General features: G+C 44.7%; 1 long non-coding RNA gene and 1 other non-coding gene across 2 annotated transcripts; one reads left to right on the top strand and one right to left on the bottom strand.

Moving 5' to 3' along the window:
* Positions 1-245: 245 nt before the first annotated feature.
* Positions 246-352, top strand: LOC131254439 (small nucleolar RNA R71). Its single transcript, XR_009175552.1, has one exon. It is a non-coding gene; the product is annotated as a small nucleolar RNA R71 (small nucleolar RNA).
* A 4445-nt stretch (positions 353-4797) lies between these two features.
* Positions 4798-6661, bottom strand: LOC131254021 (uncharacterized). Its single transcript, XR_009175437.1, has 3 exons — positions 6595-6661; positions 6329-6391; positions 4798-4954 (listed from the first exon to the last, which is right to left on the bottom strand). It is a non-coding gene; the product is annotated as an uncharacterized LOC131254021 (long non-coding RNA).
* Positions 6662-24792: the final 18131 nt, after the last annotated feature.

The following is a 24792-nucleotide window of genomic DNA, read 5'->3' as shown; positions in this document are numbered from 1 at the left end:
TGAGATCATCCTCTTCTTTCAAGAGATACAATCCACCTTTCTCCTTTAATTGAGTCGGCCTAGACGTGGTGTTCGATTTTGGGTAATAATCCCATGATTGTGTTTTTTCAGCAAGACTATCGAGGTAATCCCATACCTCGTCGACATTTTTATTAATGAATTCTCCATTACACATTGTCTCGACCATTTGGCGCATGGAAGATGTCAGTCCATCGTAGAAAAAATTTGTAATGCGCCATGTTTCAAAGCCATGTTGTGGGCATGAACTGACCAAATCCTTGAACCTTTCCCAACATTGGTAAAATATTTCATCCTCCTTTTGGGTGAAGTTCATGATTGCTTTTCTAAGGGTAATCGTTTTATGATGTGGAAAAAATTTCTTTATAAATTCCCTTTGCATATCATTCCATGTGTCAATGGATCTAGGACGCAGTGAATGTAACCACGTCTTAGCCTTCTCCTTTAAGGAAAAAGGAAAGAGTCTCAGCCTGACTGTGTCCTCAGACACATTTTGAAAATATAAAGTGGCTATGATCTCATCAAACTCTTTCAAATGTAGATATGGTTCTTCAGATTCAAGCCCATGGAACTTAGGAAGGAGTTGGATAACCCCTGGCTTGATGTCCATATGTCCTGTATTTTCAGGAAAAATCATGCATGAGGGCGTACTCACCCCCGCTGGTTGTAAATAATCTCGTAAAGTACGTGATGCACCTCATTCTCATCCTGAATGTCCTCCACCCTAGGTTGGGGTAGAAGAGGTTGGTTTTCAGCCATCACTTCAATTAACTCAGGGGATTTCGAGTGGTGTTTAGTCCTGCGATGGATAGTTAACCCCTCAACCAATCCTCCTTCAGTCAAGAGACGTCGAGTGTTGTCACGGGCCCACTTGGGCATGAAACACTCGCAGCCCTCAATCAAATTCGAAACCTAATCCTAAGAAAGGAAAAGAAAATCTAGAAAGAAAGAGAGGGTTGGAAAGAAGTTACCAAATTGGAGTCCCTAAGTTAAAAACCTGCAAAAGAAAACAAAACAAGTCAGATTCTAAAAAGAAAGTCTAAAATTAGAAAATCCTTAAAAAGAAAGATAAAAGTAAACTAGTTTCTAAAAGAAGAAATTCCTAAAGGACAGTGAAAATTTCTAAAATAAATTAGGAAAGTCCTAGACTTAGAAAGTAAGTTACTAAAAGAGATCTAAAATAGTAAGCTTACCGAATTAGAAATTTCTATCTTAAAAGCCTACAAAATAGAAAAGTTAGTTTCTAAACAAAAAGTCTACAAATAGAAAATTTCTAAAAATAATTAGGAAACAAAGTTAGATTCTAAAAGAGTTAGAAAAAGAAAGTTACTAAAAATAAAGGAAAGACGAGTTAGTTTCTAAAATTAAAAAGAATTTCTAAAAAGGGAAATAACTAACCTAGTTTCTAAAAACAAAAGAGAAAAATTCTTAAAAATCAATTATTTTCTAAAAATAGAAAAAGTAGAGGAATTAGAAAGGGATTACCAATTTTAGAAGTCAGGATCCTACAAAATAGGAAAACAGGTTAGTTTCTAGAAATCAGAAAAACCTAAACCTAAAGTTAGAAAAATTCTAATCTTAAATTAATCCTAAAACTAGTTAACTTCAGAAAACGAAACCGTCAATCCCCGGCAACGGCGCCAAAAACTTGTTTACTCCCCAAGTATAGGGTTGTGATGTAATAATAAACTCGGTGAGACCGAGGTCGAATCCCAAGGGACTGATACATGTACGTTATCTGAAACTAGGTAGAATTAAAATTAGACTAAGATGAAATCTAAATTGATTATAATTTGAGGAATAATGGTGAAATATTAATGTAAAACTTAAGAAATTTAGAGGTAGGAAACTAGGGATTCAGAGGATCTACTTGTAGATATCAGAGAAGCCTACGCTTGATTCACGAACTCAACTGGAATTCGAGTCTTATCTTCATCCAGTTGGAAGATATATCACTAAAATCGAATCTAAACTGTTGTTGATCCAGTTTCCAAGAGACAAGACAGATGTAAATTAGAATGGATTCCACCACAAAACCATGCCCATGAGACAAAGCAAACAACGAAATTTACCAATCCAACCAATCTGAGTGATGTATGAATGTTAGGAAGGGTTCCATCATCTAACCATGTCCAAGGGGCGATGGTGAACAACAAGGATTCTTAAATTCATAATACAATAATGAAAGGAAATACACAAAGCCATCGTAGATCTATTGTAATTTCGGTCACAACAAACCATTAAAAACTAAAGGTATTCCTTAAAATCAACCCACGATCAACATCAGTTTAGTAATAAATCAAAGCCATAGAGTCTTCCCATCATGCCACAAGCTTCACCTCTTAGCCCTAGCTAAGAGGTTTAGCCAACCATGAACATGATTAAGCTAAAATAAAAACAAATAGTAAAATAAGAAAACCTCTAACTCTTCTACTCTCCTTCCTCCTTTTGATGCACGTCCGACCGAGCCGAGATCCTTTTCTCCCCCCTCCCATTCTCTCTCTCTTCTTTCTTATAGGCCAGGACGCCCTGGAGGAGGAGTTCCACACTCCTCTTTATGCAGAAAAGGCTTCCAGCGCAAACTCTATTTCTCGCAGCAAGCAACGCACAAAAGGCTGCATTTGGACTAAATATTAGGACATTGATCGTCCCGATTACTGCATCTTCCATCATGGATAGGGTCAACCCTGCCTGGGGCTCCAATTGGACAATTCGGATTGCTGATCCGATCACGTTCTGGGTCACTTAACTCCACGGAAGATCCAGATTTTTCGGACGTGCATAAACCTTACGCAGGTTGCGCTGATGTGTTCGGTGGGCCCTATAATGAAGTCTTCAGAGAAATCCACTTCGTTCATTGGATTCTTGACGAAAAACTGGTCAGGAAGGGTGGGTTTGTTTCAAATTCGCCATGACCCATTGTACCAGATCCATTCACCGTCCATCTTGCTTTTGGACGATAAAAAATGGATCTTCGGTACCTTTTGAAAATTTACCACCTAGGCATTAGTGATATGGTCCTTATGAATCTCATGGACGGTCCAGATCAGTCATCTGGACCATGATGGTGGCCCACAGAGATCACGTTTCCTCTCTGTTTTCACGCCGCTGGAAACGGACATTTCCAGTTTACAAGAGGAGTTGGGTCAGCGCCTGCTGACCGACTTGGTCCATTCGGTGCATGGCGAGTGCACGGCTTCTGTGCACTCCACTTTTCTTAAAGTGGGCCCCTTCTTGATGTATATGCGAAATCCAATCCATTCATCCACCTTTTCATCTCATGTAAGCTGTTGAGACCAAAATTGAAGCACATCCACATAGCATGTGGGCCCCAATTTGATAATTTGTGGGCTGATCTGCCATTGGGCCATTTCCACAAGGATCCAGGAGCTGAAATTTTACGTGTACGGTTAATTTATGGTCTTCAGGCCATGTATGAAGTTTGGAGCCGATCAGATGGTGGGAACCCTGTGATCTTGCATTATAGATATCTTTCAGGCCTGTTTAAAGTGAGAGGCTGGAATTTCTCTGATCTCCTGTGTGTAAATCCTCTATCTTGGTCCCATGGGGTCCCCTCCAATGCCTTGGTGATGCTTGAGCGTTAGATCCATGCCTTTAGCTTCCTTTTCAATCCATGCTCGTCAATTCTCCTTGCATCACAAACACGGTTAAAATAGCCCATTAAAACATTATCATGTTCATAATTCAGGTAACAACTGGGGTCTAATATGTAATATTTGACCCTCAACAATAGAGGGTGGACACGACCCCAACCATGGTGTCAAAACTAAATTGTGGGACGGTCAGCCATCCCAAACACCATTCAAACGCGACTGTTTCCGCATATCACTACCCATAACTCTAAAGTATTTACAGTTACGGATTATATCTTTAACTAAAAGTAGAGCGAAAATCATAGCAATAGGCTGAAATTAGCAATAGCTACAGTTTCCAGATAAAGGGCTATGGTTAATAGTCACAGTTATTGCCTATTTAAAAAAAAATTAAAGAAAATATAATAATGCCATCTCTTACCATTGTAGTACATGCCCTGATAGATCAACTCATGAGTTTCTTCATCAGGTGTTTTCTTCCATGAACTGCTAGAAATAAGAATGTAATCCACTTCCTCTTAGGAAATAGAATTCTCAACCATAACACCCCATCTGTTATATATCCTGAGATAATCACCATCACCCAATTCCAGAAGGCTCTCACATTCATTTATTCCAACAAAGCCTAACAAAAAAAACCTACATTTCCAACCAACTCATACCCAATTCTTAAATTCCTTAAACAAGATTTGTCAATGGTAAACACATTTAGAAACTCCATAGGCTTCTATATCAACATGAAAATTCAAAAATTGCAAAAATAAAAAAAAATAATAATAAAATAAAATCACAAAGCTCAATCTAAATCTACTTTCACCCAATTCCATAGATCCAAAAACAAACCTCATTTCACAACATCCATTAAAAGACATGTTTATATTCCACTATCTGCACAAGAATCCCAACTAAGTCATGAGATGGAAGGAGTTTGATTTGAATTAAACAAAAAATTCCAGCAACAAATTCCACATTTCCATTGTTAAAATGGGGGAACATGTTATATGCATGGCTAGTATCGTAATGTGCATGGGTTGTCAATTACGGGATGCCCCACAATGACCGTGCCTACATGCAATGTCTGAATAGATATATCACCACCATCTAAGGTGGAAAATACACGAAACAATCGAAACCTAGTGAAATTCCAAGCTTGGGAACAGCTTACCTCCAGAAATCTCGACATGGTTTGCAAAGTAGATATGATTTTCAGCTAAACCACCTGCAACTAGCAAACCAAGCAAATGCATTTCTTTTTACAATGGAACAAAAAGGAGAGGGAGTTACCATTATTGATCAAACTTCATATACAACAAACCCACAACCTACCAAGAGAAAACCACAACCAGTTAAACTAGCAATCAAGTAAGCAACTAAAAGAATTCTTTAATCATATACAACAAACCCAAATTACTCTTAGGCAAGATTGCAAACAAAATCATTATCAAGTAGTTGCATATAGTGGATTGTCTTTCTTATGCAACATCGGACATTGCAGGAATTTTTTAGTGTGGTATTTTCGGGTTGCTCAGAAAGCAATAGAGGGAGGGAGGGAGGGACGGTGACACTGCTAAAAAATCTTACAATTTTTTCTTTGCTCATGTGAAATTGTTTGAACAAGGGGTGATGTGAATATGATTGAACACAACTATCATTGTTGGCTTTTGGAAACATGGAGCCTTTGTTGCAAATTGAATTATTCTTCTGCCAATCCTAGTTGTTCACCTACATTGTAATTGCATTTATGGAATCATTTCTACTATATAGCAGAAACCTCTATAAATGTAAGTGAAACAACTCTGCATTCATATATGCATTTGCAGTATTTCTGTTGATTGATAACATTGTTCTGGCCAGTCGGGGTATGAATCTCCCTTGCTTCCTGAAGTTTCATTTGCTTCCTTCTCTAGCTGGAGGAATTCCGCAAGAAGATGACTAGAGGGCAAACTAAAAAGGCTACATCCACTAGCCAATTGCAGTTAGCTAATGTTAGCCAAAATGAGAAATTATCATAAGAAAGTGAAAATTTTGAAACTTAAGGATTTAGATGGAGCTACATCTGAGAGAGGCGGTGTTGCTGCTGACCAACCTTCTTACACTGTCATGATCCAAGATAATAAAGCAAATAATTCATCCCTGAGCACCGAGCTAGATTCTTTAAATACGACAAACGCCAGATCTCTAGCTTTGCCTAATGACAACAGTGCATTTTACAAGGATCAAGTGGAGAGACCTGCAAGCTATCATAAGTCAAAATGGCATGATGGTTTAGGATTCTCAGGACAAGAGCATGGTTATTATGATCGCTTGAGGGAAGAGAAGAATGATGAACTTGGTATTTCCTCAGGGAAAGAAAGAGAACTCACACATGGGGTTGCAACAAATCAGCTCATTGCTCCTGATATTGTTCATAGATACCCAAGTTGTATGAAGCTTAGTTAGAAGAAAAAAAAAGATCGCTACCTTAATAACTAAAACCACAAGCTTTGCATACATATCAATAACAACAAATGAGAGATGCTGGACCTGTTGTGGCATTTATAAGGACAACGAGCTTGGATTAATCATGTCAGTGGCCAAACAATTTCCTACAGAAATTTCCTGAAATTATAGGTAGAAAGTGAAGGAAAACTCTTAACAACTGTGAGGGTCTAGAGGATTCTCATGGAAACATAATAAAAACCACAAAAAATGTTTACCATGAGGATTCAGAAAAAGCGATCCGTGAGAACATCCCCTTTAAGCAACCCACTTTGTTGTAACTGTGATATATAATGGGTATAAGCTACATCAGTATAATTAGTTTCACAACACATAAGATCAACTTGAAAGGAAATCATACGTACAAAATAGTAGTTTTCCAAGAAGTTATGGACACTAAAATTTTGACAGTCTAAAATGGCTGTATATTCTCCGCTGTATAACTTAACACAGTCCACCATGTATAAGTATGAAGCATGCTAACCTGTGTGTGATTTGGAGACAATTATATTGTCATATCACCTCCCAGTTCATCAATGACCATATCTACTCTAGTCATAAAATCTGGTAAGAATTGAACAAAAGCAGCATCATAAAAAGGAGTAAGAACAGAATTCTGACCAATATGAATATTGGGTCGTTCATCTAATCAAGGTCAATTGTCGAGGCCAATTATCGGGGCTGAATACCGAGGCCAATTACTGAGGCCGACTATCAGTGCCGGTTATTGATACCGATTATGAGTATGTGATAACATAACATCATGATACATGCCTATACGCATCATCTACATGTTCGTTATGAGATATGGTTGATCATTGCTTATGTCATAGGGCTGAAATATTTATGGGACTCCCTAATAGGCGGAGTTACCCCACATGAGCACACGGTATGCGCGGTATTGATACATGATTGGACTGCATGACTCATGCATCTTGCATTGTGTGATTATGATCACTGTACGCCCTAATAATATCAGGGCTGTACCCTCCACAGTTATAACGTGGATAACAGGATTGGATACTGGAAATACTTGTTAAGCACGGGGGCACGAAGGATGTCCCCGGGTGAAAGTCCCCAAACCCTTATGGTACCATGGAGGATGCTCCAATGCCTAGACCGAGTGGATGTCTGAGCGTATGAGGGTCGAATACCAGGAGGCCACGTCTCCCATTATGTTGTGGTCGGTTGGAAGGGGTGTGGCCTTACCCACCCGAGGGTAGGGGGTAAATACTAGGCTGAGTCTGACCAGCTCATAAATGGGTCTATTATCGATGTGTCGGGTAGATATTGACAGACTACTAGTTAAGTGGGTAGTGAGGTCTCTTCCGCTTGCAAGGTTGTGCGTCCAGTGTAGGACGGCAATGTAGTGTATAGTGTATTAAACCCTGATAATTTTCCAAAGGGGGATTGTAGTGATATGTGGATTCAGATGGTATAACTGGCATGACTTGCGATTGCACCTTGCATATGACATTAGCCACATAGGCCGTGCATCGCATAGCCTTGGTATGGCTGACAACATTATACTAAACCCCGGTGATGATCCCAGAGATGAACGGTACTGAAATGTGGACTTACTGAGCAAGAGTTGCGTACTCAGATATTATATTCTTAGCATATACCTTGCGCGCACACTTACACCACCCTCTAAGCTTTCTATAAGCTTATACACAATTATTGCGTGCAGGTAATGCTAGGACGCCGCAGTAGTATTGAGATTGGAGCATGCAGCTATCTTCTGGAGCTTTTGTTATTGATATTATATTTCCCTTATGCATTGTACTTAAAGATTTTGATTATAGTGGATATGTGGTGATGTTGTTAGTTGTTGTTTGTAGGTTATACTTATTATAGAATAAATTGATGCTAAAAAATCTTCCTTATAGGATCCCACGAACAGAACTTGGTATATACGTGCCAGGAGCTAAGAATGGGATACTACGGAGGCTGTCGGCGCCGGATTCAACGATCAAAAATTTTGTGAGCCCGATTTCTGAGTTTAGGGCATGACAAGAGTTGGTATCAAAGCATAACTAGGGAATAACTTAGGACAACATCACATATATGTTGTGAGCTTAGAGCGAGTAGGTCCCAAGTGCGTAATCTTTCTAAATTGGTTCCTTAACGTCTGAGCCTTCAAGGGTTCTCTAGGCTGATAGGCGCCTTTGTTCTTGTTGTAAACCATGTCGCCTAGACGAGTCATACGAGGCACACGAGGTGCCCGAGCAACTCCTACTCCACCACCTGAGATTCCCGTTCCCTCACCCAAGATTCTTGCAGATCCTACACCTCCATTCGAGACCAATGCAACCCCTCAGTATCAATTAGCATCAACCGATTGCGGGAGATGCATCGAGGTTGTGACAACAGCCCTCTATGGGCGGGCGGTGTGCCCCACAAAGACCTTATAGCGAGTAGAGCAGAGTGCACGAGCGCCTTGTTGCGAGACTTCCTTTGGCTCGATCCCCATGATTCCAGGGAGATCTTAATCGACCATGGCGGAGAGATGTCGCTCCTAAGTGGAGAACATGTTCGAGATTATAAGATGTACAACTCGAAGCGGGTCCCTTTAGCTATGTATTTGCTCGAGGGTGAGGCCGAGCATTGGTGGACCTCCGTTATCCGTGATGCGGGGCCTGACTTTGCTTAGACATTAGAGGATTTCGTGGTGGTTTTACCAGTAGTACTTCCTCGACCACATTCGACGGCAGCGAGCATTAGAGTTCAAGACCTTGGTGCATGGCTCAGTATGTGGCTCGTTTCGTGGTGCTATCAAGGTTCGCGCCAACTTAGTTGAGGATGAGGGATGAAAGGCTCACTGTTTCGAGAACGACTTGCGTTATGGTCTCCGAGGCCGTGTTATTGGCCACATGCTCCAGAGTTTTGAGGAGGTCATACAGAGGGCATAGGTTTATGAGGCTGAGGGGGTTGAGGAGAGACCGGAAGAGGCAGGCCTCCTCCGGTGGCTCCCTACAACAGTAGCGTTGACAATAGTAGAGGCGCGCGACCTGCCGAGCACCAGTGGCACCTTTGGCACCACCTCCGAGGTAGCCCCCTAGTGTCTGTTATGGATGTGGTGGGATAAGACACCATAGGTGGGAGTGTCCCCACCCTCAGCAACAGCAGCAACAGCAGACAAGACCATAGCAGCCTCCACCTCGGCAGCAGTGACAACAGCTCCTACCACTGAGGCCCCCAAAGCAGCAACCGAGAGCACTACAACAACCTCTGAGACCACAGCAGAAGAGGCAATAGTTTCGGTCGTCACAGCTACAGCAGTAGCAGTAGAGACCTCAGAGGGGACAGGCATCTCTCTAGCCAGCTCAAGCTAGATTCTATGCGGCTCAGTAAGACCCACAGTAATCCGAAGGAGTTGTTGAGGGTATTCTTCCTGTTTATACTTGCATTGCTCGAGTTTTATTTGATTCTAGTGCTTCACATTCTTTTATGTCCGAGGACTTTTGTCGTTTGATTGGATTGTCGTTAGAGTCTGCCCGTGAGGGATTGTCAATGTCGACGCCCTTGGGGAAGACCGCAGTATTAGGCCAATTCTGTTTGTCTTGCCCTGTGTTGGTGGGGAGACTTTCTTGCCTGCCGACTTGTTTATGTTGCTGATGTTAGAGTTCGACGTCATCCTGGGTATGGATTGGCTCACTGAGTACCACGCCGTTCTGGACTGTTCTGCAAGGACTGTCACATTTTGTATACCTAGCTTGCACAGTTCCAGTTCGTAGTTGAACCCAGAGGAGAGCCGCTATCTTGTTTGATGTCGTGTGCCATTAAGGAGCCCGTTGCAGTGAGCATTGATCAGTTGCCAGTTGTTTGTGATATCCCCGACGTATTCTAGGAGATTCCGAGGTTGCCGCCGCACTAGGATATTGAGTTTCAGATTGATTTTGTGCCCGGTACCCTGCCTATCTCGAAAGACCCGTACGTATTACACCAATGAAGTTACGGGAGCTACAGCAGCAGTTGGATGAGTTACGTGAGTTGAGTTTTAGTCGTTCGAGCAGTTCATCGTGGGGAGCACCGGTACTATTCATCAGGAAGAAGGATGGCTCATTCAAGCTCTGTGTGGATTACCGCGAGCTTAACCAGGTCACGATCAAGAATAAGTATCCGCTCCAGAGGATATATGATTTATTTGATCAGCTGTAGGGTACACAGTTCTTTTCAAAGATCAGATTTGGGTCTGAGAGGAGGACATCCCAAAGACTGCTTTCAGGACGTGTTATGGTCACTTTGAGTTTCAGGTCATGTCTTTTAGACTGACCAATGCGCCCGCCGTTTCATGCAGTTGATGAACGAGGTTTTTCATCCTTATCTCAATCAGTTTGTTGTCATTTTCATCGACGACATTCTGATCCATTCGAGGAGTCGCGAGGACCATGAGCAGCATGTGGGGATGGCGTTACAGACCCTTCGTGCCCATCAGCCGTATGCGAAGCCTGAGAAGTGTTAGTTTTGACAAGAGGAGGTGAAGTTCCTCTGTCATATGGTGACGAGAGAGGGTGTCACGGTGGACCCCTCGATGATAGATGCAGTGTGTCAGTGGGGGTCATGCCACGAACGCGTATGAGATCCATACTATTCTTGGTTTTGCGGGATATTATTGACGCTTTATTGAGGGATTCTCTCGTATCGCAGTACCGCTGACCAGGTTAACCTGAAAGGGTGCAGTGTTTGTGTGGAGTGACACTTGTGAGCAAGCATTTATGGAGTTGAAGGACTGTCTGACGTCCGCACCAGTCCTCACTCTTCCATCTAGGAGTGAAGGCTTTGTTGTATTTACCTAATGCTTCACATATTAGTTTGGGTGATGTTCGATGTAGCACAGAAGTTAATGGCTTATGCATCTTGCCACTCATGGTCCATGAGCTGAACTACCACACGCATGATTTGGAGCTGGTAGCAGTTGTCTTCGCACCGAAGGTGTGGAGGCACTATCTTTATGGGGTCAAGTTCGAGCTCTTCTCCGACCACAAGAGCATGAAGTATCTATCTCACAATCTGAGTTGAACATGAGGCGGAGACGTTGGATGGAGCTCCGAAGGATTATGATTTTGATCTTCGGTACCACCTAAGCAAGGCTTAGATTTATGTTTTCCCTTTGTCTAGACCACGAGGCCTGGTGGCGCACATGATGATTCAAGAGTGGAAGATGCTTGAGGATGTGTCGGCATTCAACTTTGATTTGGCTTACAATCTTCTATTATGCAGCTATCGAGCCTGTCAATTCAACCCTCTCTTGTCGTAAGGGTGATCAAGGCTCGTGAGCGATGAATCATTACGAGTTATCGGGTAGAGGCGGCATCTTAGAATCGATTCGATTGGCAGGTTGGTTCTAATGGTGGATTTCGTATGGAGGTCGATTATGTGTCCCGGATGTTATAGAGTTGCGCAGAGATCTTATAACTAAGGCACATCGATCGTAGTTTTTTATCCACCCTGGCTCGACGAAGATGTATCGTGATAGGAGGAAGACAGTATTTTTGGCGGGGATGAAGCGCCAGATAGCTAGTTTTTTGGCCGAGTGTGACACTTGCTAGCATGTCAAGGCCAATCATTAGAGACCCCCTGGTCCATTGTAGTCGTGCCCGTGTCCTAGTGTCCATTCCATTCCGTAGGATCCCACGGTCCTCCCAATCAAATTTCGGCAACCCGCAACCCGTAGATTGCATTTACGCACGACCCTAAGTCACACCTGTCAACCCGAGTTGACTTAACCTGAGACCTATGCCATTACAACCGCATCGTCACCCCAGTTCTGACGCCGCGTCTCATGCACCAATCTGACACTTAGATTACAAGTTGTGAACTGCGCATGATAATGGTTGTGGACCAGCGCGTTGCGGGACCCACTTATCCAGATTGCACATTTCCCTAACAACCATCATCATGAGGATGATGTTACCCTAGGGGTGACATCATCCTAGCTATAGCCCCTAGCCCATAGCCCTAGGCATGCTCTTACAACTCATAATGACCCTAGCCCATGCCTTCCTTACAACTCATGATTGCCTAGCTAGAAAATCAATCATTTCTCCTTTTTCTCTCTCTTATCCCTCTCCCTCCCTCTTTCTTTCTCATTTTCTAGCAAGAGAGAGCTCCCAACGTCCATGAGAGCTCTCCATTTTCAGCCCTTTGCAAGCTCTCCACCCCCAAATCCAACCCTCCAAAATCAATCCCATCCATTGAATCTTGTTCCCTTGGAGTTCTAGGACATAGTGGCGGAAGAAGGAGATCTAGATCCAAGGTGGATGCCCTCTAGAGCTAGATTTCATCCTCTCCCTTAGATTTCTTTCTTTCAGTTGCTTGGGGACTTGAAGGGCCCACCAATCCATGGTGGAGATCCTCCATAATCCCCTTGATGTGGCATTTGGCCCATCTTCTTGCATGCATGAGCCATGAAGGGTCCATTCTCCATGGACTCCACCATGATGGGTTTTTCTTTCATCCATGCCTTCTTAGGGTCATCTAGACCCCTCATTTGCATGGTGGGGATGACATCCCCACCTCAAATTTTTATTTTGTTATGATGGGCCCATGCATGCATGGGACCCATTTTGATGTATGTATTGATGCATGTAATAGAGGGGCCCATAGTGGTGGGGCCGCTCGTCTCTCTCTCTCTCTCTCTCACATTCCCTCCTCATTTCATTTTCTTTCTTTTATGATGATGATGATATGTGTGTGTGTGGCCCACCGATGTGATTAAAAATTCTCATTATTTTTTGAATGTCCAGCGAATGGGGTCCGCCTTACTACCCATTTTTGGGCCAGCCGGATGAAGGAAACAAACAAATATCAGCTGATCCAAGGCATTGGTGGGCCACCCACGTGAACCCCATCCACCATCCACATGGCCCACTTGATGCATGTGCGAGGCCCACTGTCCAGACCTTGGACGGTGGGTCCTAGCAACTATTGCTGCTGTATTGGCGTCCGTCCTCAAGCCTCGATCATGAGGCATGTGATTCATCCACACTATTCGTCCATTTGGGGACGGTGGAACCCCCCTTTGACGCATGTATTTTATACACACCACCTATTATCTGAGGTGTGGGCCGACCCCACACTTGTGACACGTGTGGGCAGGTGGGACCCACCTTGATTTATGTATTTTGTATCCACACCATCCATCTGGACTATGTACTGTGTGGCGCGCACCATGATGTATGTATTTCTCCATGCTGTCTATCTTCTCTAGACGTGGGACCCACCCCACACATGCTGCACGTGTGAGGGTGGGACCCACCTTAAATGTATGTGTTTTGTGCCACATCGTCCATTTGTTGGTTGGATGTGTGGGGCCCACCTTAAGGTATGTGTTGCACACACCGTCCCTCCATGGGACTCCACCGCGATGTATGTGTTTTATCCATCCCGTCCACCTAGATAGGCTGGGCGTGGGCCCATCATAATGTACATGTTTTATCTGCACCATCCGTGGGATGTGGGGCCACCACGATATATGTGCTATATACTCACACCGTCCAGGACAGCGGCCCACCCCGATGTATGCATTGTATATCTAAGCTGCCCATCCATTTTTCCTGAATTATGGGCTGCCCCATTAGGCCCACTTTGTGATGCAATAGGCCCAACTTGATGTATATATTACACATGATGACCATCCATTTTTACCAAATTATGGGCTACCCCCCTTAAGGCCCAATGTGATGTACATGTGGCCCATTTAGTGAGGCCCATTGTGATGTATTTACAGCCCATGAGTGAGGCCAAATGTGATGTATATGTGGCCCATTTGGTGAGGCCCATTGTGATGTATTTATGGCCCAATTAATGAGGCCCATTATGATGTATAAGTGACCCATGAGTGAGGCCCAATGAGATGGATATGAGGCCCATGAGTGAGGTCAATGTGAACCCATTGTGATGTATATTACGCCCTTGAGTGAGGCCCATTATGTTGTATATGAGGCCCTTGTGTAAGGCCCAATGGGATATGTATTAGGCCCTTATGTGAGGCCATAGGCCCACTATATGTTTAGCTCCATGTGGGCCACTCCTTGGGAGCAATGTTGGTTAAATGTCCACATTGATGGGCAATGATGGTTAAATGTCCACATTGTAACCTTCCCATAGGCCTTTATTAGGCTCATTCTCATCATTCTCTAAGTGGGTTGACCCTAATCATTGGGCCACATTGATGTTTGCCTGATCCATCTATTGTATTGGGATAACCCGAGTTGTTGGGCCCCCATTGGTTGCTAGTAGGATTATTTTATTTTATTTTATCTTGGTGTCCATCTAATACTTATTTGGGCCCCCTAGGGCATGATAGTATGGTGAAGGAAGCCCATTCTTGATCCTTAGGGTTATAGGTAGGCCATTTAGGCCCAACCTTGATATGAGGAGAGTTCATCATCACCATAGATGGAAGAATCCATGCTATCATATTTGGTATATCTACAGTTGAGGACTGATCTTTATGTTATGGTTTAGATCAGTTGTCCTTCTATAGACTCAGCCTTGTATATAGGCCGATTATCGATGCCGATTATGAGTATATGATAACATAGCATCATGATACATGCCTATACAAATTATCCGCATGCTTGTTATGAGATATGGTTGACCATTGCATATGTCATAGGGCAGGTTGTTTATGAGACTCACTAATGGGCGGAGTTGTCCCACATGAGCGTACGGTATGCACAGGATTAATGCATGATTGGACTGCGTGACTCATGCATCTTGCATTGTGTGATTATGATTACTGTACGTCCTATCGACATCAGGGTTGTAACCTCCACAGATATACCATGGATGGTAGGATTGGATACCGAAAATTCTTGTTAAGCACGGAGCGCGAAGGATGTCCCAGGGCAAAAGTCCCCAAACCCTTATGGTACCATGAAGGATGCTCCAACGTCTAGATCGAGTGGATATATGAGCGCATGAGAGCCGTATACTAGTAAGCCGCGTCTCCCACTGTGTCATGGTCGGTTGGAAGGGGGTATGGCCTTACCCACTCGAGGGTAGGGGGCAATTGCTAGGCTGAGTATGACCAGCTTGTAAATGTGTCCGCTATCGACGTGCCGGATACATATTGGCTGACTATTGGCCAGGCAAATACTGAGGACTCTTCACTTGCATGGTTGTGCATCCAATGTAGGGCAACAATGTGGTGTATAGTGTATTAGACCTCAATGATTATCCAAAGAGAGAACTGTACTGATATTGATGCTCTAGAGATGAGCTAGATTAATATGTGGATTGATATGCTTGAGCTACATCTTGTACATGACATTGGCTATGTAGACCTTGCATCGTATGGTCTTAGTGTGGCCAATAACATTCATGCCTTGCATCGCATAGCCTTGGTATGGTTGTTAGCATTTATGGACTTATCAACATGTTTCCGCATTACTCTATATTACATACTTGCATTACTACCTTGCACACACACTTTCACCACATTCTAAGCTTTCTATATGCTTATGCATGATAGATGCATACAAGTGGCAGCAGTCGTAGCATAGGAGCAGTAGGAGCATGCGGTCGAGCTTTTGGAGTTCTAATATTATTATTGTATTTCCCTTTATGCGCATTGTACTTAAAGTTTTTATCATAGTGATTTTGTGATGGTGTTCTAGTTATTGTTTGTGGGTTATGCTTTTGGTTATGCTTATTATGAGACAAATTCATGTTGAAAATCCTACTAGTAGAATCCCAGGATCGGAACTTGATATATGGGTGCCGAGAGCCGAGAATGGGGTACTATGGAGGCTATCGGCACCGATTCGGTGATCGAGAATTTTGTGAACCCGATTTCTAAGTTTGGGGCATGACAGCCGTTGAGCATCCTAACATGGAAGTGGGAGCACGTATCTACCAATTTTATTATGGGCTTGCTAAGGACTCAGCACGGTCATGACGTCATTTTGGTTGTGGTGGATCGTCTGACGAAGTCGGTACACTTTCTTACGATTCGTGTGACTTACTGTAACATCCCGTCCAACCAGCACAGTGTCCTGGGGCGTCTACATAGGATTTTTCTCAGGACCGTTCATTTAAACCATTCGCGGTAGGGTACCACAAGCTAATCAACCTAAAATTAACCCATTAGAATAAATCAAACGGGTCATGGCAAGACCAAGTGCGGGCCGCCAAGCCGGATGGCTGCTTACACTTAGCGACAGTCCGTGCGGGCTATACCGCGACGTGGGAAGGTCAAAAAAATCTAAAAATTTAGGGGACCTTAGAATTCATTGGGCTTATAGACCATCATGGACCACGGACCCAGTGGACACCCAGAAGTGGGATCTGGCACAGGCTAAATGCACACCACCAATGTTAGGGTTGGAATCTGGCACGTGCTAATAAAATCGAGATACCAGGCTATCCAGCTGTCGAATCTCTTCTACATTTTTGTTGAAGGTCTAATAAATTTTCCTACACCTGTCCACAAACTCTGGGACCCGATCGAGGAGCGGTGACCATTGACCCTAAATCGAACCCGTACGACCAAACTCCAGGTCCGATCGTCTCCGAATTTTGCATGGCCCTTCATCGGGCCATGGAGTATCTATCCTATAAGTTTCATGACCAGAGGGCCACCAGAACCTCTCCAATCACCGAATGGCCCCAACATGGCCATTTAAAGATCGAAACCGTTGACTCAAACCCCATAACCGTTCATCCGTTTGTTCCCAAATTTTATATGGCCCTTTATTGGGCTATAGGGTACCTACCCACAAAATGTTGTGGTCAAAGGAGTGTTAGGGCCACTCTAACACCAATAGTGAGTCCTAGTAGGTTATTTTAAAAATTTGAGGAAACTTAAGGCCAAAGGGCCCAAGTTTAGGAAATAAATCCCTAACCCTTATCTCATAACTCCCACCACAACTACCATTGCCAAGGGAGTTAAGGAAGAGCAAGGAGGAGAAAGGGAGGGTGGAAGAAAACAAGGTGGACCCTAAATCAAGGTGGGGCCCAACGAAATCAACCCCACAACTCCCTGCATCTTCTCTAACAAGTACTTATCATCCTCGGCCGCCCTTTTCACTTCGTTAATCATCTAGGTAAGACCCATCCCCCTTTTTTTTCGTTGAAACCCATGTGAATGAGAAGAGATTTGCTTGGGTTTTAACGTATAAATGTTATATTAGGGATTCTGGCCGATCAACCTCCGTAATCCACCTTCCTAGGTCGATCCCACGCCTTGTACAAATCTGAAGGTACAGACTATTGTTCTTAGGTGACTTATCACCAATTTTAGTACGAGCATAATGATTTTGATTGCTTGGATGTTGTATTTGAAATTCTAAAGAAAACTCTAGGACTTATATGTTCGTTGGAACTGTATGGATGTGCATGCTTAGATCTCAAATTTGGTGTTGATCTTGTCTCTCACATGATATGATGTATGGATGATAGTATGCTCATGTTTGCTTGATTCTTTTTCCTCATATGTGGTGCTTCATTGTGTGTATGATTTATTACCCTTGTGCACATGATTTCTTAAGATGGAGGAAGTGCTTAACTTCCTCACAAACCCACACACTCACATGCACCTTGTTTATTGATAATGTTTACTTGCTTGGTAGAAGTATTCGTGTTGTATGGTTGGGATGCATGGGGACATGTTGTTGATAGGTTAGTTGGTAACCTGGATAGTTGGCAGGTTATGAGTCACCCTCACCCTCTTGGGTTGGTCAGGAACCTAAGGAGATACGGTAGTCTCATCGGTAGGACTATGTTATGGCTAGACCCGTGGGTTTGGGCGGGTGTGTTCGGGTGGCTGTAGTTCGACTACATAGGTCCGTTGTGCCCGATGTCACTCGTCCCAGCTCGCCCGGCTCATGCGGTCTAGTCTACTGTCTGACCAACCCTGTTTGTTAACCCTGTTTGCTCACACCTGTGTGGAACCTGAAACACCCTGCAACCGTAGTGGCCCACTAATAATCGACTGAAACTGGTCCACAGTCTCGTGAGCCGGGCATGGTGGAATAAGACACTGTGTCCGAGCTGTCAGCCTACGCTGGAGTACCGTGCCTCCCTGTAGTGACCGCGAGCGATCCCTTTCTCTTGGCACTCCTCATGTGCTTGAAGCCAGGGATGAGGAACCCGATGGGATCACGGACTATGGGGTCCCGGCCTCACACGTTGGGGGTCTTGACCTCACAACCAGCATAGGGCATTGATATGTGGAGTGTACCAGAATCCCTAACCTGCTGGATGAATGGACTTAACTAATAACTCGGCTAACACGATCGCATTGGATCGTACTAGTTATGGTGGCGACTCGGCAGTCGAGGTCACTCTAAGGGAGTGTTATCATACGCGATCGTTAGATGGAGTCGCTCGAGGGAGCGTTGTGGAGAGGGCATGCATCATATCATTTATCATGCATGGGCATTAATAAGATTAGTTAGGTGTTTATGGTAGACTACTTTTCATTAAGTTCATATTATAATCAATGTTTGTTATAACTTGAGACTAATAGCACCCACTGAGTTGATCACTCACTCCCACAATGGGACGATGTTTTAAAACACCAACCAGACTCTTCCATAGTCGCAGGTGACGAGGATTACGTAGAGCCTGGCAATGCGAGCCTCGAGGAGGAGGACGAGTTCTCCTACTTCCAGCTAATGAGCGGGCCCTCATCAGACCAGTAGATGGCACATTGGATCACTGAGCAGGGGGCTCAGTTTTATTCTTTTGGACTTACCATTCTTTTGTGATTTTGTTGGGTAGCGTCATGCGACCCATTTATTATTTTAGACATGTATATAGATAAATGTTTAACCTCTTTCATTTCAGTAGACTTGTGTGATTATGCTTCATGTTCCAGAAAATTTCAGGTTGCGCAACTAAAACAGATTAAATGCATATTAATGAAAATCTGTTAAAAGTGACTCTCAGGAACTCGGGAGTTGAGCGTATGCGTGACCCCCCAATTTTCAGGGTGTTATAAGTTGGTATCAAAGCAACAATTTGAAAATCAATTGGGCCATGGGTCATGAACTCACTAACGCGTCTGCTGACTTGAGAGGTTACGCAATAGAAACCACGAAACATTAGGAACCACCCCATTCCCGGACAAGAAGTTGGGGACTTGACGGTGCGAAACGATTCAATTAACTAGGAAATCCCATCCCACACTCATTCCAGGCATGTCATTCCCAATCTCGAGTTGGGATTAACATGGCCATCCTAATTAGTACAACTTAAGGTCACTAGCCAAGCAGGCCAAAGATCGAAATTCTTTTTCCAATATATCTTCTTAAGATATTCACCTGTCATCGCTCTATTCTCAAACTTCCCCCGTATATTGTTAGAAACGATCTGTAGACTGAAAGATTAGATAGTAGGAGCCCTCGTCCAAGTCCAAATGAACTAATATTAGGTCGAGCATACTAGTTCCGACCCGTTCGGGGGTTATTAGGTAAGCACAAATGAAATTTTAGCAAAAATAGAGAGAAAGGAGGAAAATCAGATTTTCGTTCCTAACCAGGAAGAATCACATGAAACCACTATTTTCATTGCGTAGATCGGCTCCTCCTACCCCAAAATCATATATGGCACCTCCTGGGGGGCCGCACCAGCACCCCGAAAAGGGGGTTCAAAGTGGACCCCTCCAACTGGCGTGGTCACCTCGCCAACCGGCGTGGCCACCCCGCCAACCATCCAGCGGGGCGTGTGGCCCCCGCTGAACTGGCCTGGTCACCCCGCCGGCCCACTTTATTGGCCTTGCAATTTTTCAAATTTTGGGTGGGTCCCACTGCCTTGAGCACTTAAGGGATCTCTTTCTCTCTCTCTCTCTCTCTCTCTCTCTCTCTCTCTCTCTCTCTCTCTCATACCCCTCAAAACCCCAAATCTCTTAACTCCCTTCCCATTTCCCTTCCTTCAACAACTCAACCCTCTTCTAAAGAAAACCCATCATCAACAACCTCCAACTTCTATACCCCCTCTCAACACTCCTTCAATCTCTTCATTTCTTCCATCCCTTAACCTCAAACCCTTCTTGAAAACTCATTCCCACAACTCTTTACCTCCTCAATCCCATCACCACATTCCATCTCTCCAACCCATCTTCTTCCACTTCACCAACCTCCACTCTAATCTCTCATTCACTCATTTGCTCCAAACCCCATTTCCCAACTCCCATCCTCAACACCATCTCAAATTTCATTCTCAAATACAACCTCAAAACCCCATCCTCAACCCCATTTATTCAAGTTCATTCCTCCTTCAAATTCCTACCCAACCCACATTCTCCTATTCATTAACAAATCCATCCTCAAAACCCAAGCTACAACCTATTCAAAAAAAAAAAATCATTCCCCTTTCTCCTAAAGTGATGGCAGTCTTTGCCATTATTGTCTCATTCTTCACTATTCCGGTAAAGGGCGGCTCCTGAGAGAGCGGGGCCGAGCCAAGAGCGATGAAGTAAGGCGAAGGCCGATCCGAAGGGAAAGGCAAACTCAGAGGTTCGATCCAAGAGACGGAATGATTCCCAAGGAGATGAAGCGCTCGTTGCAGATTTGAGAAATTTTCGCGTGCACTAAGTCGCCTTTAAGGCTCCGTGGAGGAACATTTGCTAGGTAACCACCCCTTACTCAACAGGCTTATGAAGAAGGATTGGGGCCCTATGTTTTATGGAAGCGAGAAGGCCAATGTAGGGCAGGTCAGGGCATTCTATACTTGAATTAAAAACCCCCAATTCGAGCGCCTGGGATTTGACATTTTAGTACGTGGCAAAAATATCCACTTGGGGGTTGAAGAATTAGTTGAACTCATGGGAGTGCCATTGGGGGAGTTGCAAATCGATGAAAATGAATTGGAATCGGGTCAAGCCCGTGATGTGCGAACTCGCCTCTTGTGTGGCCAAGCTACCCAATGGACGCGGGATGTCCGCTTGTACGCAACATCCCTGGCCCTCAAATTTCGGGTACTCCACCGTATTGCGACCCACAATATATACCCGAGATTGAAGAACCGCAGTGAGTGCTCCCATTACATGGTGGGGTTCTTATATCAGGTGGGCCTGGGAGCGAATGTGTGCACTCCTAGCACCGTCCTCTACCAAATTGTGAAGGCCGCAAGGGCGGTACGGAAGGACATAGCTCTCCCATTTGGCCAACTGGCCTGCTACATAGCCAAACAGTATGGGATAGGCGGATCAGACAGGGACCCCATACCAACGAAAATCCTGGGGGACAAGCTGCTAAACTCTATGAGAGTGGGATCCAAACAAAAACAGGCCCACATAAACCAATATGGGGATCCTGTCGAAGGAGAAGAAGATAGCGACGGAAGTGATGAGTATGAGAATGAGGATGAGGCTGAAGAGGCGACCGGGACTGAGGAAATCCGAATAGTTAGTAGGGAGCTTCTTACCATAACAGATATACGCGAGCGCTTGGATGCGCTCCAGGCCGAGGTAGCGAGGATCAAGGAGAGCCAGGCGAAGATTATGGAGAACCAGGCGAAGCAGGACAAGTGGAACAAGAAGATATACCGAGCCATAAAGGCCCTGATCTACTGCAACAAGGGGGAAGAAGCACCACTACTGTCGCCCGATTCAGACGAGTAGCTGCGTGACCTTCTACTGACTAGTAGTTTGCTTTAAGTCGGTTAGGTTTAAATTCCATGTATTGAGAATGCTTAGGACTTTTGCTTAAGTAGCTTGTACGTCTTTCCGTTTAACATATCTAGTAAGGCTTATAATCCATGTTGTAACATGTACTGACCGTGCTAATGGCATTTTGAAATCATTGTGAATGTATGGATTGACTTGAAGTTCTCTTTGCCTATGTGGTGATTATAGTCATGAATTAAAAGTTATAAGTCTTGTATGTCTGGTGTACGCGATGCTCTAGTGACTAACGCTCTAAGGGATTTCTTTACAGGAAATGCCTCCACGACCGGAGGGTCGATATATCCGCCTACCCCATGGCGGCCTGGTCGATAGGGACCAGCTCCCCGATGAACAACAAGGCACACTAGGGGCTAGCGGTTCCCAAAATACGGGTAGTACTACCCAAGAGGCGGCCCCGAATGCACTGCCACCGCAAGCCGCGACACCCATACCTCCTCCGCCACAGGCCATGGATCAAATGGGCCAGATGTTGCTTCTCATGCAACAACAACAACAAATGATGGCCTCAAATATGCAACAACAACAACAGATGATGGCATGGTGATGGGGGTCTTGGCCCAGAATTTGGGCATACCACAACCAGGAGCACCCGGCTTAGCCGCACCCGCGATTAACATAAGCACCTTGTTTGAGCGGTTCCAGCGGTATAGGCCGCCTACTTTTGCTAGCACCCACCATCCTGAGGAAGCAGAATATTGGCTCAATTGGGTCACCAAGCTGTTGCGGCCCCTCCACTGCTCTAAAGTGGAGAGCGTTGAGCTCCTCTCATACCTCTTTAAGAAAGAGGCGAATTTGTGGTGGGAGAGTGTCCTCCGGTCTGTGCCCGAAGATTATGCATGGACGTGGGCGATATTTGAAAGCTGTTTCAACGAGAAATACCTCCCTCAGTTGTACCAACATGAGAGGGAGAACGAGTTCCTCCGCCTCCAGCAAGGGGGAATGACTGTGGCACAATATGAGAACTGGTTTACGGAGTTGTCGCGCTATGCATCCCAGATGATCGCCAATGAGGCGATTAAGATGAGGCGGTTCACAGCAGGGTTGAGGAGCGGCATCCGCTCAAAGATGTGTTGTGCCAACATCAGAACATATGCCGAGCTCGTTGAGATATCGACACGAGCGGAGCAGGATGAGGAGCGTGTCACACGGGCCCGCTCACAGTTAGGGCCACGAAACAGGATGGAGGGCTCGTCTCTTCCTCTAGAGGAAAAAGGCCGCGCCCTAACTCTCCTCCCCGACTGGCCACCACCCCAACCCTTCTGCATGACCTGCCCAGACATGTAGCTACTGCAAGAGGGCAGGGCACTCCGAGCCTTATTACTTCAAGAGGATGAGGGACCCCAGCTTCACACCGCCACAACGCAACAATAAGCCCCCACAGCAGGCCTTGCAGATTCCGCCCCTACGGGCAATGAGGCCTAGTCAACAGTTTCGCCGACCACCACCACCTCAAGTTAGGCGGCCACAACGGCCCATGCAACAACTGAATCTTCCGCAGCAGCCACGGGTTCATGCCTTAGCGGTCAAGGGTCTAGATGCAGTTATCCCCACTCCTACAACCTTCGAGGTGACGGCTCACATAGAAGGTACTCTCATATTTCTATTGGTGGACACTGGTGCTACTGTTTCCTTGTTATCGCATGCAACCGCCAAGCGCTTAGGGCTACGCCTCACTCCTATCATAGGGGTGAAAATCATTGTCGTCGCCGGAACTATTTCTGATACGACGAAGATGTGTTATGACTGCCCCATAGACTTAGGGGGCAAGGTGGTACTCGTCGATCTGATCGCAACTAAGATATTCTATTACGACGTCATCATGGGTATGGAGTGGTTGACACCGATGAAGGCGGAAGTCGATTATGAAACAAGGACAGTGAAAATATAAGAGGGTGACGAAGTTCCCTTCACGTTCCCATTCCAGGTCAGCCACCAAGAAAGAATTTTGTGTTATGCTTCATTGGAGGAGGGTTATGATGGGCCCTCGATAACGGACACACCCGTGGTTCAAGATTTTTGGGACATGTTTAAGACCATACCTGGACTTTCACCTCAACGTGAGATAGACTTTACGATCGATCTGGTTCTAGGTGCCAAGCCCATCTCCTTGCCTACTTACCGCATGCCCCCATGTGAGATGGAAGAACTGCGGACTCAAATCGACAATTTACTAGAGTCAGGCTTCATCCGACCTAGTGTATCGCCATTGGGAGCCCTGGTCCTATTTATAAAGAAGAAAGACGGCTCTTTACGACTATGTGTGAATTACAGGAGATTGAACCAAGTGACGGTTCGGAACAAGTACTCGTTGCCTAGAATCGACGATTTATTCAACCAGTTGAGGAGTGCTCAATATTTCTCAAAGATCGATCTATAATCAGGGTACCATTAGCTACGAGTTAGGGACGATGATGTACAGAAAACGGCCTTCAGGACTTGTTTTAGTCATTACGAATTCCTGGTTATGTCATTCGGGCTCACCAATGCCCCAGCAGTCTTCATGAACCTCATGAATAGAATCCTTAGGCCATTCTTATACAAATTCGTCATCGTGTTCATCGACGACATATTGATTTATTTAAAGAGCCGTGAAGAGTATGGAGAACATTTAAGAGTAGTCTTCGAGACCCTAGAGAAAAATCGACTGTTTGCACAATTTAGGAAATGCGCCTTCTGGAAGGAGGAGGTCAAATTTCTGGGACATGTAGTGTCCAAGGAAGGAATATCTGTGGATCTCGCCAAGGTGGCGGCGGTACAAGATTGGAAGCAACCGAAGTCGGTTACAGAAGTGCGAAGTTTTCTTGGTCTCGCCAACTATTATCGAAGATTCATTAAAGACTTTTCAAAAATAGCTCGGCCCTTATCCCAGCTGACACGAAAGGAGCTCAAATTTGCCTGGAATGAGAAGGCGGAGGCGGCCTTCCAAGAGTTGAAGGATAAACTGACGTCGGCACCTGTACTCGTGTTACCTGAACAGGGGGGTTAAGTACACCACATATACCGACGCCTCTCACGTGGGCTTGGGTTGTGTACGCATGCAAA

This window comes from Magnolia sinica, chromosome 8, assembly GCF_029962835.1.
Source record: "Magnolia sinica isolate HGM2019 chromosome 8, MsV1, whole genome shotgun sequence".
Classification (NCBI taxonomy): Eukaryota; Viridiplantae; Streptophyta; class Magnoliopsida; order Magnoliales; family Magnoliaceae; genus Magnolia; species Magnolia sinica.
This window is presented reverse-complemented; position numbering and strand designations above follow the sequence as displayed.